This window comes from Littorina saxatilis, unplaced genomic scaffold, assembly GCF_037325665.1.
Source record: "Littorina saxatilis isolate snail1 unplaced genomic scaffold, US_GU_Lsax_2.0 scaffold_465, whole genome shotgun sequence".
In the NCBI taxonomy this organism is placed as follows: Eukaryota; Metazoa; Mollusca; class Gastropoda; order Littorinimorpha; family Littorinidae; genus Littorina; species Littorina saxatilis.
Window position 1 is genome coordinate 1 of NW_027126179.1, and position 16283 is coordinate 16283.

Consider the following 16283-nt stretch of genomic DNA (forward strand, 5'->3'; position numbering starts at 1 on the left):
GATGTCTAGTGTTTGGCGTCATTTTTCTCTCTCTCTTTTTCCTTTAGCCTCCCCTCTCTCTCTCTCTCCATCTCCCCATCTCTTTCGAGGTATTACACACCGGTACGACCGAACATAAGGTATCAATAAACTCCTCTTGTGCAGCGGGTTGAAAGTATACCCTGATCCCTCGGAGATATACCTCCACTCCGGTCTGAACGACCTCACGTGACATGTTATATGGTAGAAGAGCATGCTGTCGCTTATTCTCCTTCTGAAGATGAGGTATACCCTCAGTTCGGTTAGACTGAAACGATGCTCAAGCAGTGGAATTTGTGTGTGGTTTGTTTCAGAGCAAAATGTTATTTTATCCAAACAAGAAGATATTCTCGCGCACCGCCTTGTTCAGGATAAGTTGACAATGATGTGTGCGAAATAAATAAACAATGAAACGAACCAGAACGGACGGACGGACGGGCAGACTGACGGACGGACTGACGGACGGACCGACGGGCAGATTGAGGGACGGACCGATCGATGGACGGACGGAGGGACGGGGGGAGGGGGGGGGGCGGCGGGAGGGGGGGGGGGGTGGCGTTACGGGTAACCCCTCCTGATCCGGTCCTGCAGGGTATTCCTTCAACCCTCTGCACAAGAGGAATCTATTCGGATACAGACTGAAGGACGGACGGACTGACGGACGGACTGATGGACTGACAGACAGACTGTCGGACGGACCGTATGGACGGACATACGGACGGACTAAAAGGACGAAGGAACGAATAAACGAAGGAAATAACGAAGGTCGGAACGAAAGAGCGAACGAACCAACCCACGAATGAACGAACGAACGAACGAACGAACGAGCAAACAAACAAACAAACAAACAAACAAATAAACAAGCAAACAATAAACAATAATTGTGTGCAATCTGGCCCATTTTCAGGGCATTTGTCAAACGTTTGGAGGAGGTCCACAGTTAGGCCTGGGTGGGGGGGGGGGGGGGTTGTCCCACCAACAGGAATTCCCCCCCCCCCTCTCCCCTGTATTGGGCCCTGCACAAGAGGAATTTATTGATACGGACTGAACTTGAAGAACGGATTGACTGACGGACCGACGGACGGACGGACTGACGGACGTACTGAAGGACTGTCGGACGAACTGTCGAACGAACGAACGAACGAACGAACGAACAAACGAACGAACAAACGAACGAACGAACTGACGAACGAACAAACTGACGAACGAACAAACAAACGAACAAATTAGCAAATGAATACATACATTCGCAGAAAGAAAAAGGCAAAAGGTACATTTGTGGAGTCAGTAAGGGGGGTGGGTGGGCTTCCGGAACCCAGGAACCTTGGGAATCCCCCCTGGCCTAGAACACACACACACTGATCGACACTGACACACACACTGACACACACAACTTGACGAACGCACACACACACACACAATACACACACACACATCCACACCGGCACACACACACACACGCACGCACACACACACTGTGACACACACACGTAAACACACACACCGGCAATGACACTGACACACACACACACGTACCGTACACACTGACGGGCACACTGCCGGGCACACACTGACACACACACACACACACACACACACACACACACACACACACAAACACAAACACATACTGACATACTCGCAACTGACATAGCAGAGGGGGGTGGTAAGTCATTTGAACGTTTAATTTCTTTTGTCACAAATTTAACTACCCATCCGTTCCTTGTGTTTTTATTTTGAGATAGTTTTGTATTTTTAGTCACTGCAGCGAAGGGACATCACTCCCGCCACCTTATCTGTATCTTCTTCTGCTTGTTGCCGTAACACGTGTAGACCAGTCCAAATCGTCCAAATGTAGTGGTCATCTGCAGAGACGCCGCCGTGCCGTACAGCTTATCCTGGATGGGAGTCGGGATTCGCTTTTTTTGCACTGCCATTGATGCCAAGAACGGAGCAGCCAGGGTCATTTCAATTTTCATCCAGGAATGGCACAAGCGAGCCAAACCGGCCGATGGTCTTTCGACTCCATGGAGACAGCTGGTGAAGGTAATACTATTTTTATTCCTACATTCGTGTTGACGACAGAGTGCAACGTTTCTAAAATATGATCGGTGCTAACAGAGCAGCAGGAATATACGTGCCCTTGATGACTTGGTCACTTTCGGTTTCACGGTACCAGTAAAGTCGATCGAACCCCCCCCCCCCCCCCCCCCTTCCTTTTAGGACCTAAACAAATCTGAAAAAATCAGGTCTTGAAAGGAAGAAGTCTTGAGATGAGAGTAAATATAGAGAGGTTGTGGACAGACAAATCTGAGAAAACAGGGTCTTAAAAGGGAGGGAGTCTTTAATCAGGGGATATTAAAAGTGTTGTTCCACTGTACTACCAAAAAGAGGGGATACTGTTTGATGTTACTGTAAAGACTTACAGTAACACTGTTCTCTCCGATTGCCAGTGTTTGTACTTTGAAACAGATTGTATGACCGGCACGGTTGGCCTTGTGGTAAGGCGCCCGCCCCGTGATCGGGAGGTCGTGGGTTCGAACCCCGGCCGGGTCATACCTAAGACTTTAAAATTGGCAATCTAGTGGCTGCTCCGCCTGGCGTCTGGCATTATGGGGTTAGTGCTAGGACTGGTTGGTCCGGTGTCAGAATAATGTGACTGGGTGAGACACGAAGCCTGTGCTGCGACTTCTGTCTTGTGTGTGGCGCACGTTAAATGTCAAAGCAGCACCGCCCTGATTGGCCCTTCGTGGTCGACTGGGCGTTAAGCAAACAAACAAACAGATTGTATCCTGAAATTTAGCACTCCATGTGTTAACATTTCCACTTCCAGGTCTGTAGTGTGCAAACGTGTTGTCACTGTTACAGCTGAAATGAACTAACAAGAATACTAGTCTGATGTACATAAAATATGGGAGAGGTTTGGGGTCGGGGGTGGATGGCAAGCATAACATTGATAAATGACTATAGTTTTGCAGTGGTTTGCTCTCTTGTACTATGAGTGTTAACAGCAATTGTTTATAATTTGTTACTCAACTTACTGTAAGGACTATTACTATTAGCTTTTCTCAGCAACTGCAAACAATTGTGACTTAATTGCAAGAGCGCTTCATTTAACATTGGGACACTTCTTTTGGTTTTTTTAATGGCTATAGTGTAGAAACTAGAAATGCTGAGATACATTAATGTAGTCATGAACAACAGCAACAACAAAAACAAGAACATGTTTTGAATTCTGATAGCTAATGAAACTGACAGCTTGATTAGAAATAGAATTATGTAGTTTTTGCAATTGCTGACTGAGTTGCATCCTTTGGTTTTACCTTGCATTGATTATCACCTTTGCTGACAATTGACTCATTGAGTGCAGTATTGAGTAACGTATAGTTATTTTATTTCAAGTTAACTTCTGGCTCTGCATGGTGTTAATCCTACTCAAACTTAGTCAAAGTAAGGTATCATTATTTATGAATAATGTGAAGTTGAAGATACAAATTAATGAGAAAGTTTGTGTATTTTTCTGTACACTCTTGCTATTTACTGTTTCAGTGCTGAACCATTTGCTTGAATGCTTGATCAGATGATGACAGAGTGACACCTGGTGGTACCCAATAAAACTGCCTTTGCTGCTATAACTACAAGAAATTTCTACAATTCAGAACAGTAAGTGCATGAGGTTCCATTTTAAGCTGTCAAGAGTAAATCTCAGGAATAGATTAGAAGATTTAGTTATGTCACACATGTCTTGCTTTCTTGACTTTTCTCACACTCTCTTGTCAGACTCAGAGAGTGCATGATTGTACATTTTTTTTACAGTAATTTTTTATGTTCCTAATTGGAAAACAAATGTGTCATAATCTTAGTGTTTAGGATAACTATATGGCAGAGAGAATCATGGAAATGATTGGGCGATGGGGGTGTGTCGCTGGTGTGCAAGAGGGTGGGTGGGTGTGGAGAGAGTAGTGATGGTAGTCAACTACTAACTAAAAGATTACTGATTGCATACATTTAGTGTTTATTGATTTGGAGGGTGGGGGAGGAAGGCAAGCAGTATTATTACATGTGTATGGGTATACTAGTTGTGCATGTTCCAAATGGGGGTGGAGGTTGGCATGGCAAGCAATAGCTCAGTCGGTATAGTGGCCTTGAAACCGGTTGTGGGGATTTATTTCTCAGAATTGACGTTGTGCAGACTCTGCTTGGTTTCTGAATAGCTTATTAAGCCTGTGACTGTGTGCATACATAAAGATCTCAAGTTCACAGTTTCAGGGCTTGGAATTAATGGAAACATCAACACACATGTAGGAAAAACTCAAAAAAAGGAGGGGGGGGGGAGTTTGGTCCCACGGTAGTGTTTGAATGAAAGCAATCTTACTTTTTAAGAGGGTAATCTTGCAGGACTATGATTCTTACATTGGTAGTTGACTAGTGTAGTTGTGGTTTTGTACTAGTGAGGAATGTCATCTATGTCATGTGATTTCTTGCTTCTTCTTTTTGTGTGTGCAGCTAAAGATGTTGGACCTTGCCTACAGCCTAGTTTTGCATAGATCTCCAACACCGTGGCTTTACTCTGAGACACCTCAGAAAACACAGCCTTTTCTGCTGCTGAAAGGTAAACATTAGGTTAAATTTGTGTTTGTTTTGATTTGTATGTTTTCCTTTTGTAGTCTATGGCAGGAGATTTGTGCAGGTGTACAAATGGTAGAGGTGTCAGAGGAAATGTCCACTTGTTACTTGTCTCTATATCAGTATATATGTATCACAAATACGCATCAAATGTACTGATCAATAGAGACCACATGGACAATTTCAAGCACTTTTCTGCCAGGGGTAGGGTCAGCTATGTAAGAATCATGTCTTACTCTGTTCATGCAAAAATAAGGTTCTGCATTTGAATGAGTTTGAATCAGGCACCTGTGTTTTTGCTCTTGTTTGTGCCCTCTTGTGAACTGTTAACTTATGAACAACCACCCCAGCAAGCAACTCTTTACTGTTCTGAGCACAACAGAAGAGCGCATGGTCTGGGCATATGGATGGTAAACACATCTCATGCACAAGTACAGGCCTGAAAGTGGCGAGTATTTTCAATTACTCGCCATGGCGAGTAAAAATCATGTAAATGGTGAGTAGAAATGTTAATCTACTCGCCACATGCGAGTAAAGTTGATAAAACAAATGGTTGTTTTGACGAGTAAAGTTTCAGTAAATTATGAGAAGTACATGTACTAGCAGTGCTTCATTTTGTGGACTTTCAGTGCTGAAGTATGATTGTGTGGATTGATCATTTTGTATTCTGTTATTCAGATTGCCACTTGCTTTCTTTTACATATATTTACAAGATGGTGGCTGATTTGTGTGTGTTGCAGAACACAGGTCCATGAATAAAAGAACCCAGCTGGTATTCTTCATTCATGGAAAATGAAAGGAAATTTATCAGCCAGGATTCGCCACTCACTCTGCTAAGGGGGAACCCCGGTCAGCCCTACAGTGGATGAACAGCTTGGTCCTTGGAGGGAAAGGTAACTACTGCAGCACTTTAGAAGGGGTCTATGTCGACCAACAGTGGCTGTATTCCCTGTATGTTAATTTCCTGTACATATACAGGGAATATACTTCCGTTAGACGCCATGGAGTTACTTCAAGCTTGTGAAAGTGATTCAATGGACGAGAGTACCAGCGAGGAAAACATAATACCAGGCTGTTGGGGGTGGGGGTGCAGATGTTTCTTTAACTAAATCCGTTTTGATAAACGGTCGAAGCATGTTTTGCTTGATTGGATGCCGCACGCGAATTCAGGATTTTAAATAGATTCTCCTATCTAACCGCAGTCACGCGCTTGGCGCAAGATTGTACGATATTATACTTCTTTACAGAAAATCCAACTGTATTCCCGGTACACAGGGAAAACACCTATGGCTATGGGGAATACACCTTCTTTTGGTCGACATAGACCCCTTCAACCTTACAATATGTGAATGTGTAGAATATTATGCTTTTGCTTAAAGCTTGTTACATATGACTAAGACAGAAATGTTAATCATTCCCTTGGTGCAAATCATAAAAAGAACAATAGCGATCTGATGTACTGTGGATCAATCGAGGAAAAGGTGTGTATGACCTAGAAGAAACTGGTTTTGAAAGTGCTGAGGATGGATGGAACATTGATGCAATATCATTTACTACATTGAACCTGGGTTTCAAACTGAAGTGCTTTTTTATGCAGGGTTCGTACAGAGTCCTTGAACCCTGGAAAACTCCTTGAAAATTGGAAAACCTTTTCCAGGCCTTGAAAAGTGCTTGAAAATAGAGTTTTGTTAAATAGTCATTGAAAAGTACTTGATTTTTCCAAATTGTTGCCTATACATTTCGTCAGCAGCTTGTCTTATTTAAAAAAAAATGCAACCCCCTTTTTTTTCGTCAAATACAGTACACACATTTTGGGAGAATAAAAGATCGAGTGAAAACAAATTAAAGCAGACGAACTAACTATTACTAGTCACCTGTAGTTGCTTCCCTTCCTGAAGGTAAGCTTGGTGCTTTGCATTAAATTGGGGAAAATCATGTCCTTGAAAAGCATTTATTTGGTCCTGGAAATGTCCTTGAAAACTCCTTGAATTGTATCAGCTCTGCCCTGCAGGAACCCTGTTTATGCTTCTTGTTATATATACTGTTCAAAAAAAGAAACGCATAGCTTGTAATATTTGGTTAATTTAGTTATATGGCTACAAGGATATCCACCAAACTGCAGAAAATGTTTATCTGGTCGTCGACCTTTCGTCCATTGTCACAAGTGAGCTCTGCACGTGACGCATGCGTTATCAGTGGCTACAATGTCAAAATTGCTCATTTGGCATGACCACTCGTCATGCTTCAGTGTAATGTCGTGAAACTCGGGGAATATTGAGCTCTCACCATGTCTTCCAAAACCCATAAAAGCGGATTGTTCGCCACAAAGAAATCAGACGACAATTCAGCGACGAAAGATGGCCCGATTGAGCAGAGAAGACCGCCAAATTGCATTGGGTCGTTTACAAGCAGGCCAAAGTCAAAGTGCAATCGCCAGGCACTTCCACGTGTCCCAGGGCACCATCAGTAGACTGTGGGTCAGGTTTCAAGCCACTGGCTCCGTTGCTGACTTGCCACGAGCGGGAAGACCAAGGGCGACAACTGCTGCTCACGACCGCTTCATACGGCTCCGCCACCTCCGGAATCGTTTCCTGTCGGCCTCATCTTCTGTCCAGGCTCTCCCCGGGCCACACCGATTATCGGACCAGACCGTGCGGAACCGCCTGCATGAAGCTGGTTTGAGAGCTCGCAGACCTCACAGAGGAGCTGTCCTCACCCGCCGCCATCGCCAGAACCGAGTGCAGTGGGGCAACCAGCACCTTCGCTGGACCGTCCGGAATCACTGGAGACACGTGTGGTTCAGCGACGAGTCCTACTTCCTGCTCCAGCGACATGATGGTCGGAGGAGGGTCTACCGGAGAGTAAACGAACGTTACGCGCCCAACTGTGTGGATGAGGCACCCGTTCATGGTGGTGGAGGCGTCATGGTGTGGGGGGCGATCAATACCGCTGGAAGGAGCACCCTGGTGCACGTCCAAGGGCGCATAACTGCCCAGCGATACGTGGAGGAAATTCTGCGCCCACACGCCCTTCCTCTTCTGGCTGACCAGGATGCCATATTCCAGCAGGACAACGCTCGCCCGCACACAGCACGACTCACCACCCAGTTCCTCACCGACCACCATGTCCAGGTGCTTCCCTGGCCATCCATGTCGCCAGACATGAACCCGATAGAACACCTCTGGGATGAATTGGACAGACGTGTGCGCAGGCGAGAAGAAGCGCCGGCAAATCACCGCGATCTATTGCAGGCACTTCAGGAGGAGTGGGACACCATCCCACAGCAAGATATCCGGCATCTGATCCAGCCCATGCCCAGAAGGTGCCGGGCAGTTGTTGCTGCTCAAGGCAGTCACACCCCCTACTGACTTGACAGCCTCGGCACCCAATCGTATTGATTGACTGATTGATTTGAAGATGCAAATGAACTGTGTGTGCATTCAACTGTGTCCATACCAAATTTCAAACAAATAATCTAAATATTGGATTTTCTGTTAATTTTTTCGAAAAATAAAACAAATTTGGCAAGTAGCAACTATGCGTTTCTTTTTTTGAACAGTATATATGGTCTCGATTGACTCCTGTGTTCAAGAGACTGTAAACAACCATAAACAATCTTGTGTTGTTATGTGGTGGTGGTTTTGCTGTTGTCTAGCATCTACCCGTAATTGGCTTTATCAAATGCACCAGAAACGAGCATGAGTTTGTCGGATTAGTGAACTGTTTGAAAAACTTTAATGTATTTGTGGTTGACAGGTTGTTATTATTTCTATATTGTGTTCTTCTTTTTCTCAGGTGGGCTGTCTTCTGAAACATATGAATCGGGAGCGTCACATCTTTCTTCCTGAGACATCCCCTCTTGAAAATGGTGTGGCGTTTAGCTGAATGGAAACGTGGCAGTGTCCTGTTTTTCATAGCTTCGATGCGCGAAGTTGGGGATTTCAGCAGAGAATTTATTGATTGATTAATTAATTAGTTATTTAAGCTCACCTCACTCCTTAGTGTTATTTAGGGGGATGGGGGGGGGGTGGTGTTGGCCTGGATCTTGTTAGTGAACTTTCTTTCTGGCAACTCGCATCAGAAATTCCAGGTTTGCTTTCAAGGCAATAGACGGTTTTTGAAAATAATTCTGTTAGGATTATCAGCAGTCCGGAGGTGTAAAAATCCCTGTACTGCAGTCAGGTTTTTCAAAACATCTCGAGCACGCTCTACGCCTCTGACGGGCTGTATCCCACAATCGGGACAAACGACCAACTTGGATGTGTATGCCATGCGCACAATATGATACCCCTTGCCTTTAAAAATCAGCGGTCACGAGTTCATCACAGTTCAGAATTTGTTGTGTAAAAGATAGCCGCTGTCAGCTAGCCATTCGTGGCTCAGGTGATTATATTTAATACAAATTTAAAAAAAGGTTTCTTATGTAGCGCACGCCGCACAGCATACACATCACAGTCAGTCGCTTGTCCTGATCGCAGGATAGCGTGAAACATGCTCCGGGAGACTGCCAATAATCCTTACATAGTTATTTAAAGAAATTGTGTATTGGTACAGCATGTTATGCATGTACTAAGATAGCTATTTGTAAATATTTGGTAGATATTTATGGTGGTGTCCCGAATTGCTCCCTCCCAATTTGCCCCATCCCATATGGTCCCCAATTATTCTTGCATTTTGCTGTGAGTAACATAAAGGCATTTGTCTGAAGCGCATTTCCAAAAAGACCCCCCGCGGGTTAGGGGGAAGAATTTACCCGATGCTCCCCAGCATGTCGTAAGAGGCGACTAACGGATTCTGTTTCTCCTTTTACCCTTGTTAAGTGTTTCTTATATAGTCAATGTTTGTACAGATTTTAGTCAAGCAGTATGGAAGAAATGTTAAGTCCTTTGTACTGGAAACTTGCATTCTCCCAGTAAGGTAGTATATTGTACTACGTTGCAAGCCCCTGGAGCATTTTTTTTATTAGTGCTTTTGTGAACAAGAAACAATTAACAAGTGGCTCTATCCCATCTCCCCCCCTTTCCCTGTCGCGATATAACCTTCGTTAAACACCAATTAAAGAAAGAATTTCCAAAAAGCATAGTTACCATTTGTTTTTTTAAATCTGAATCCGTGACTGTTGTTCTTGAATACTCTTTCGTTTAGGTTTCCAAAAATGCTGATATAAAGGGGAAGGATAGTTGAAACTGTAACCGTTTACATTTTGCTCCCAGATTTGCAGTTGTTGTTTTTACTAGGAGTTTGGACGGGCTCGGTGTTCTTGTGGATAAGACATCGGCCTCCTATTCAGAAGGTCATGAGTCAAAATCGCGGCCGCCTGGTAGGTTAAAGGTGGAGAATTTTCTGATCTCCAAGGTCATTGCTTATGTGCAGACCTGCTAGTGCCTTATCCTCCTTCGTGTGTACACGCAATCACAAGACCAAGTGCGCACGGAAAAGATCCTGTAACCCATGTCAGAGTTTGGTGGGTTATAGAAACACAAAAATACCCTGCATGCTTCCCCCGAAAGCGGCGTATGGCTGCCTGAATGGTGGGGTAAAAACGGTCATACACGTAAAAATCCACTCGTGCAAATTTGTGAGTGAACGTGGGAGTTTCAGCCCATGAGCGAAGAAGAAGAAGAACTATGAGTTTTACTCTTTTAAAAAAATTATTTTCAAATTCGAAGATTGCCACAACAGTAGTCTATCTCATCCGACTTGAACCCTTCAGACTCCCTGTACATGTACTTGCAGTTTAAACTCATATTTTGTCTGAGAATAGTTTTCAAATGCAAAGTCCTTCAGAAAAACTGCGAGATAAAAATCTGGAGTGCTAATATCGTGTTGGTGTATCGTGTCAGTGGCCGAGTGGTAACGCACTTGCGCTCGGAAGCGAGAGGTTGCGAGTTCGACCCTGGGTCAGGGCGTTAGCAATTTTCTGCCCCCTTTCCTAACCTAGGTGGTGGGTTCAAGTCTTTCGGATGAGACGAAAAACCGAGGTCCCTTCGTGTACACTACATTGGGGTGTGCACGTTAAAGATCCCACGATTGACAAAAGGGTCTTTCCTGGCAAAATTGTATAGGCATAGATAAATTTTCATAAAAATGTCCACCAAAATACCCGTGTGACTTGGAATAATAGGCCGTGAAAAGCAGGATATGCGCCGAAATGGCTGCGATCTGCTGGCCGATGTGAATGCGTGATGTATTGTGTAAAACAATATTACATCTCACACGGCATAAATATATCCCTGTGCCTTGAATATGTGCGCGATATAAATTGCATAAAATAAAATTAAAATAAAATCCCCGAGCTTAGAACTGTACCCACAGAATACGCGCAATATAAGCCTCATATTGATTGGTATGTAAGAAATGTTAAAGTCCTTTGTACTGGAAACTTGCATTCTCCCAGTAAGGTAGTATATTGTACTACGTTGCAAGCCCCTGGAGCAATTTTTTGATTAGTGCTTTTGTGAACAAGAAACAATTAACAAGTGGCTCTATCCCATCCCCCCCCCCCCCCCCCCCCCCCCCCCCTCTTTCCCCGTCGCGATATAACCTTGAACGGTTGAAAACGACGTTAAACACCAAATATAGAAAGAAAGAATAATCTTTGAACAGCATTTGGTTGGAAAATGAAAGTCTTCACAAAGCTATCTTCTTCTATTTGTGTGGGTTAATATAAATAGGATTTAACATAACAATGTGGTACTGGTATGGGTTTTGTAAAGTGATTACTCAACTTCTGTGAATTGTACCTTCGTGGTGATCATGCTACACACTGGGTAATTCAAGCACAGAAAATAATATTTCTTAATAATTTGGCCTTATAAATGTACTCCGTGACTGTATTTGTATATGGTGAAAAGGAGAAGATATAAAATTTGTGAAATAGGACTTCGTATTTGGTTTTGTCATAATGAATTTGTTGTTTCTGTGTGTGTGTGTGTGTGTGTGTGTGTGTGTGTGTGTGTGTGTGTGTGTGTGTGTGTGTGTGTGTGTGAGAGCATGCATGCGTGCTTATGTGTGAGTGCACAATTGTGTGTGTGTATTAATCCAGCAGAAACAGCTTCTCTTCCATACATTTGAATCATTTATATTGATACCACATGGAGACTATTCTGAACACACAAGCGTGGTTTTCTCTCTACAGTGCTTTTCCTAAAGTTAAATATTGAATTTTTGAATTTAAAAGTTTTTGGCACACCACTTTAAGATAATGCTCAAGGAAAATAAATAGTCTTCTTTTTTCATTAACGCTTTTTCTCACAGTGATGTGTCAATATCTCAGACGCAAATCCAGAGTCATGCACCGTTTTATGCTTGGGAAGCGCACTATACTCACTTTGGTAACGGTCACTGTTAGAAACATGCATACCAATCAATCAATTAAGCGAAAATGAATGATAAGATTCGATGATGTTCTTCTTTTTGTGCACAGGCGGTTATATACAAACGTGCATAGTGTCAAAAGAAATCACACACACACACACACTGAAAGTATGAAGAAGCCCCTCCAACTTTTGGTTGAGTTTGACTGCATTACCTTGAGGAGACTGACGACACTTCACAATGGAAAAAATAATAACTTTTACATTTCAGTGATTTGTTTTAAGTACAAAAGTACAAGTGAAAGTAGAAATAAATTAATGTGACACTATCCCGTAATCACATATCAGGGTCAACTATAATCAGTCCATTGGTTTACAAAACTTTATTCAATTTGTTATCATGACAGAAACAATGCATTGTTTTTTTAAGATAACTCAAGCATAAATGCTTATTTTAAGTCATCCTGGTATGTACATAACAAAGTTTAGCATGATGGCGGACTAGATACATTTACTCATTTCAGACAACGAAAACAAACAGACAAACCTGATGCGCAAGCAATCAAAAAAGGGAGGGGGTGGTAGTACAGAACTTGGTGGGGGTAAAAACAAGAAACAAAAAGAAATGGGGTACGAGAGAACAGAATTCAGCATAAGGGGGAAAAAAAAGGACGACGAAGACTTGGAGCGCCAGAAATGTTGGAAGAGTGGGTCACGTCACAATAATATTAAATGCACAGAAGACACACACGCAAAGTTAATACATTTTGTGATCGGCGAAAATGGCACTAAATTACATAACGATTGGGCCATAATCGATAAGTCGAAACAAGGACACAAAACACGAGAGAAATTACGAAGAACAATTGGTCAGGCAGCATTTGTCTCATGACAGTGTCAAATGAACATTACAGTGAATAAAATGTAGAGGCTCATGTACGGAACATGCCTGGTTGTCTTAATAAATTCTTGTACAGTTATGAATATGGTCTGATTGACATTCCGGGAATATTGCGGGATGCCTTTCAATAATATTTCAATAAACTTATAATCAGTTATCAATTGACAATAATCGTACATCTCTACACAAGGGTCAATGCAACAAATAGTGCTCAGCAGTCTCCCTTGGGTAACCGCACTCACATTTGGGGCATTCCTTGAGGTGCCGCTGACATAAATCAAAATTCAAATCACTCATACCAATACGCAGTCTGCAATTATGGACTTTTTCAAATCTATCTCCAAAATAATAATGACATGGTACTTTAAAATCAACGTTGATTGCAGTAAAGTAATTGACTGACAATTAGGGTTGTATGTGGGGTGCCTAAAATTTGAACTTTTCTTATTCCCGAATATTTTTTGTGGGCGCAGAAGCACGGGGCAAATGGTATTGTTTTTTTCTGGAGGGGGATCAGACAATATAAAACCAATTAGAGGCCGAGTTGCCTGACAGAAAGGCCAATTCTAGCCCCAGTCCATGCCGGTTACATGTAATTAGCTATGCACACATTTGAGATCGATACCCAACCTTACTGAGCATCAGTTCTTTGCGTTATTTTAATTTTCTTGTTTTTCTTTAAAATAAAAAAGGGAATGGTTTTATTGATGTCATTTTATTATGTCATTATCTAGTCAGCATAAATGACTTTTGTGGATACAGGAGAAAGTGTTAAAATGTGAAGATTTCAAGTGTGGTTTGTGGTCATCTGCTCAGTTGACCACTTAAAATGTTGTTTCATTTGATGATACGTTTTGTTTGGTGTTCCCGCTTGAATGTGACAGTAAGTTGTACAATGTTACTCTGTGTGTGTGTGTGTGTGTGTGTGTGTGTGTGTGTGTGTGTGTGTGTCATGTGTGTGTGTGTGTGTGTGTGTGTGTGCGTGCGTGAGTGTGTTTGTGTGTGTTGGTGTGTGTGTGTAACCGGCTTTGTACAGCGGGACCACCTTATTTTGTCATGTATTTTTTATTCATTCTGGAGCTTTATTAGATAAACTGCCCATTTCAATCACAACTCTGGTCTGGTCTTATTGTCAGTGTTGCATAAATGATTGTATGTGAGCTTGTGAACATACAAAGAAAAAAGAAAGAAACATTCTGTGTCGAAATATCTTGACTAAAAATCAGGCGGAAGACTACACCTGTTGCATTTCCTATTATGCTCAGGCAATTATAACTGAGGGCGGAAGCGACAATGATTCGTTTTCCCCCCAGATAACATTAATTTGTAGAGACGGAAAAGGAACACGCACATTCTGGAACTGATTTGTGTAAATAACTGAGAGGGTGTTTTGTCTGTTTTGTGAAACGGTCCTCACACATTTGCAAAGTTCCACAGTTAGGCAGCTGAATTAAAGCATTACATAATGCATAGTGTAAACTCTAGGCCTACTTCAAGGTCTTATTACTTCAAGATGCATACACGTGCTGTTGTATCTGTTAGTGCTTGCCGGACACCAGTGCTGATTAAAATGGCTTAGATTGTTACTAATTTGAAACTACAGTATGTCCTTTTACGCGTTGTGGCAACTGAATTTTGTTGGTACCGATGATTTATACAAAGACTTTTATCACAGGTTTCTTCCATATCAAACATTTATACTTACCTTCAAGTTCGAGTTTACCTTTACTTTCACGAGGAGAGTCTGTGTGTGTGTGTGTGTGTGTGTGTGTGTGTGTGTGTGTGTGTGTGTGTGTGTGTGTGTGTGTGTGTGTGTGTGTGTGCGCGTGCGTGTGTGCACGCTTAAATATTCTTGATTTTTGAACATAAGCAGTTTATCTGTCATGGAGTTGTGTGTGTTTTCATGTCTGCGTGTTCTTTTCCCCCTCCTTCCTCCTCTCGGCAGTCCGGCTTCAGTCATTTTATTCCTCCCCTCAAAGCAGACAGCAGCATTGTGTTAATGTTCAGAACTTTGCCAGGTTTTTTGTTTGTTTGTTGTGCTTCTTTAATTTAGGTTTGTTGTTTGTTTAAAACACTCAAACATACGCACACATCCACACGCACACTTTTACTTTTTAAGTTATAATAAGTATTGCATTCAGCCACGGTTTTTTTTCTCAGTTGATATTCTGATTTTTGCCATTTTTTTGTGTAATTTGTTTTTGTTGTGCTTGTTTGATGTAGGTTTGGTGTTGTTTGTCGTTGTTTGTTTAACACACACTCAAACACACACTAACCAGACACACACACACACACACACCACCACCACCACCACCACAAGAATAGGTTTACACTCACTTTTTCCTCCACGTTTTAATTTTGGCAATATCATTAACCCAGGATTGCAAAGCAGGGATCATTTGTCAATTTCATAACAACGTACATACAATTTCAGCTGGTCACTTCAATAAAATGTGCATCATCACAGGTTTCTGCTGGAATGACAGTGTCTTATCTGTCAACACAAAATACACACACACAAAATGAGTGTGATGCTGTATGCCTCCTAACAGATCCTAACTTCACCCTCCAAACCTCCCTGCAGATGTATGTTCTGTGCACAAAAATAACCTTTTAAAATATACAAAATGCAGACGACATTTCTACATTTGTAGTTGTGCTGCAGACCTGTTTACCCCCATAAGTGTTTTGGAGTAATGCTCAGCCCCAAAAATAGTAATCCTGGTACAAAAATAGTAATCATCCAGCATTCGTCGCCAATTACAACGCACATGACAACTGTGTCTGCGAAACGCAATCATGCACATATATCAGGCATGGGAATTGAAAATTGTATAAAAGGCGGAAAATTTATAACTGAAGACGCGAAGCATCAAGTCGACGGCGCGAAGCGCCTAGCCTTACTAGGGGGGTCCGGGGGCATGCCCCCCCGGAAAAAAATTTCTCCAAAGAACCCAGATGGTGCAATCTGGTGTCATCTGAGCTCCAAGTTTGCCATTAAATTCTGTTTTTAGAATCAGATTTTTTAGTACAAAAATGTACCAATTTTTGCTTTTTTGAAGAAAAAAAATATATACATGTATTATATGGTTTAAATTTGTAAAAAAATTGATCTTCTTGAGACAAACAGGAAAATGTAACTTGTAACACAATCTGTGCAATCTGGTTTACTTTCAAGACATAAAAGTTCAATAACTGAGGCGGGCGGTAGCAGTGCGTGAACAAAGTACGGACAGTTTTCGCGGGCTTTTGCGCAAAGGCCAAAGTAACCGGTGCTTTTTTTGTGTGCCTCCCCCCTTTATTTTTTCGGCGGACACTTTTGCATTTTCGGCGGAACAAAAAAAAAATTCGGCGGAAATCCGCCGTTCGGCGGACAATTCCCATGCCTGATATATCCATCATTCACAAACAAAACACATCAG

The 16283-nt window shown here is 42.4% G+C and overlaps 1 long non-coding RNA gene across 1 annotated transcript; it reads left to right on the plus strand.

Annotated features, from left to right (window-relative positions):
- Positions 1-1006: 1006 nt before the first annotated feature.
- Positions 1007-11526, plus strand: LOC138954639 (uncharacterized). Its single transcript, XR_011451918.1, has 5 exons — positions 1007-2064; positions 3568-3681; positions 4525-4630; positions 5385-5537; positions 8440-11526. It is a non-coding gene; the product is annotated as an uncharacterized lncRNA (long non-coding RNA).
- The last annotated feature ends 4757 nt before the right edge of the window (positions 11527-16283 follow it).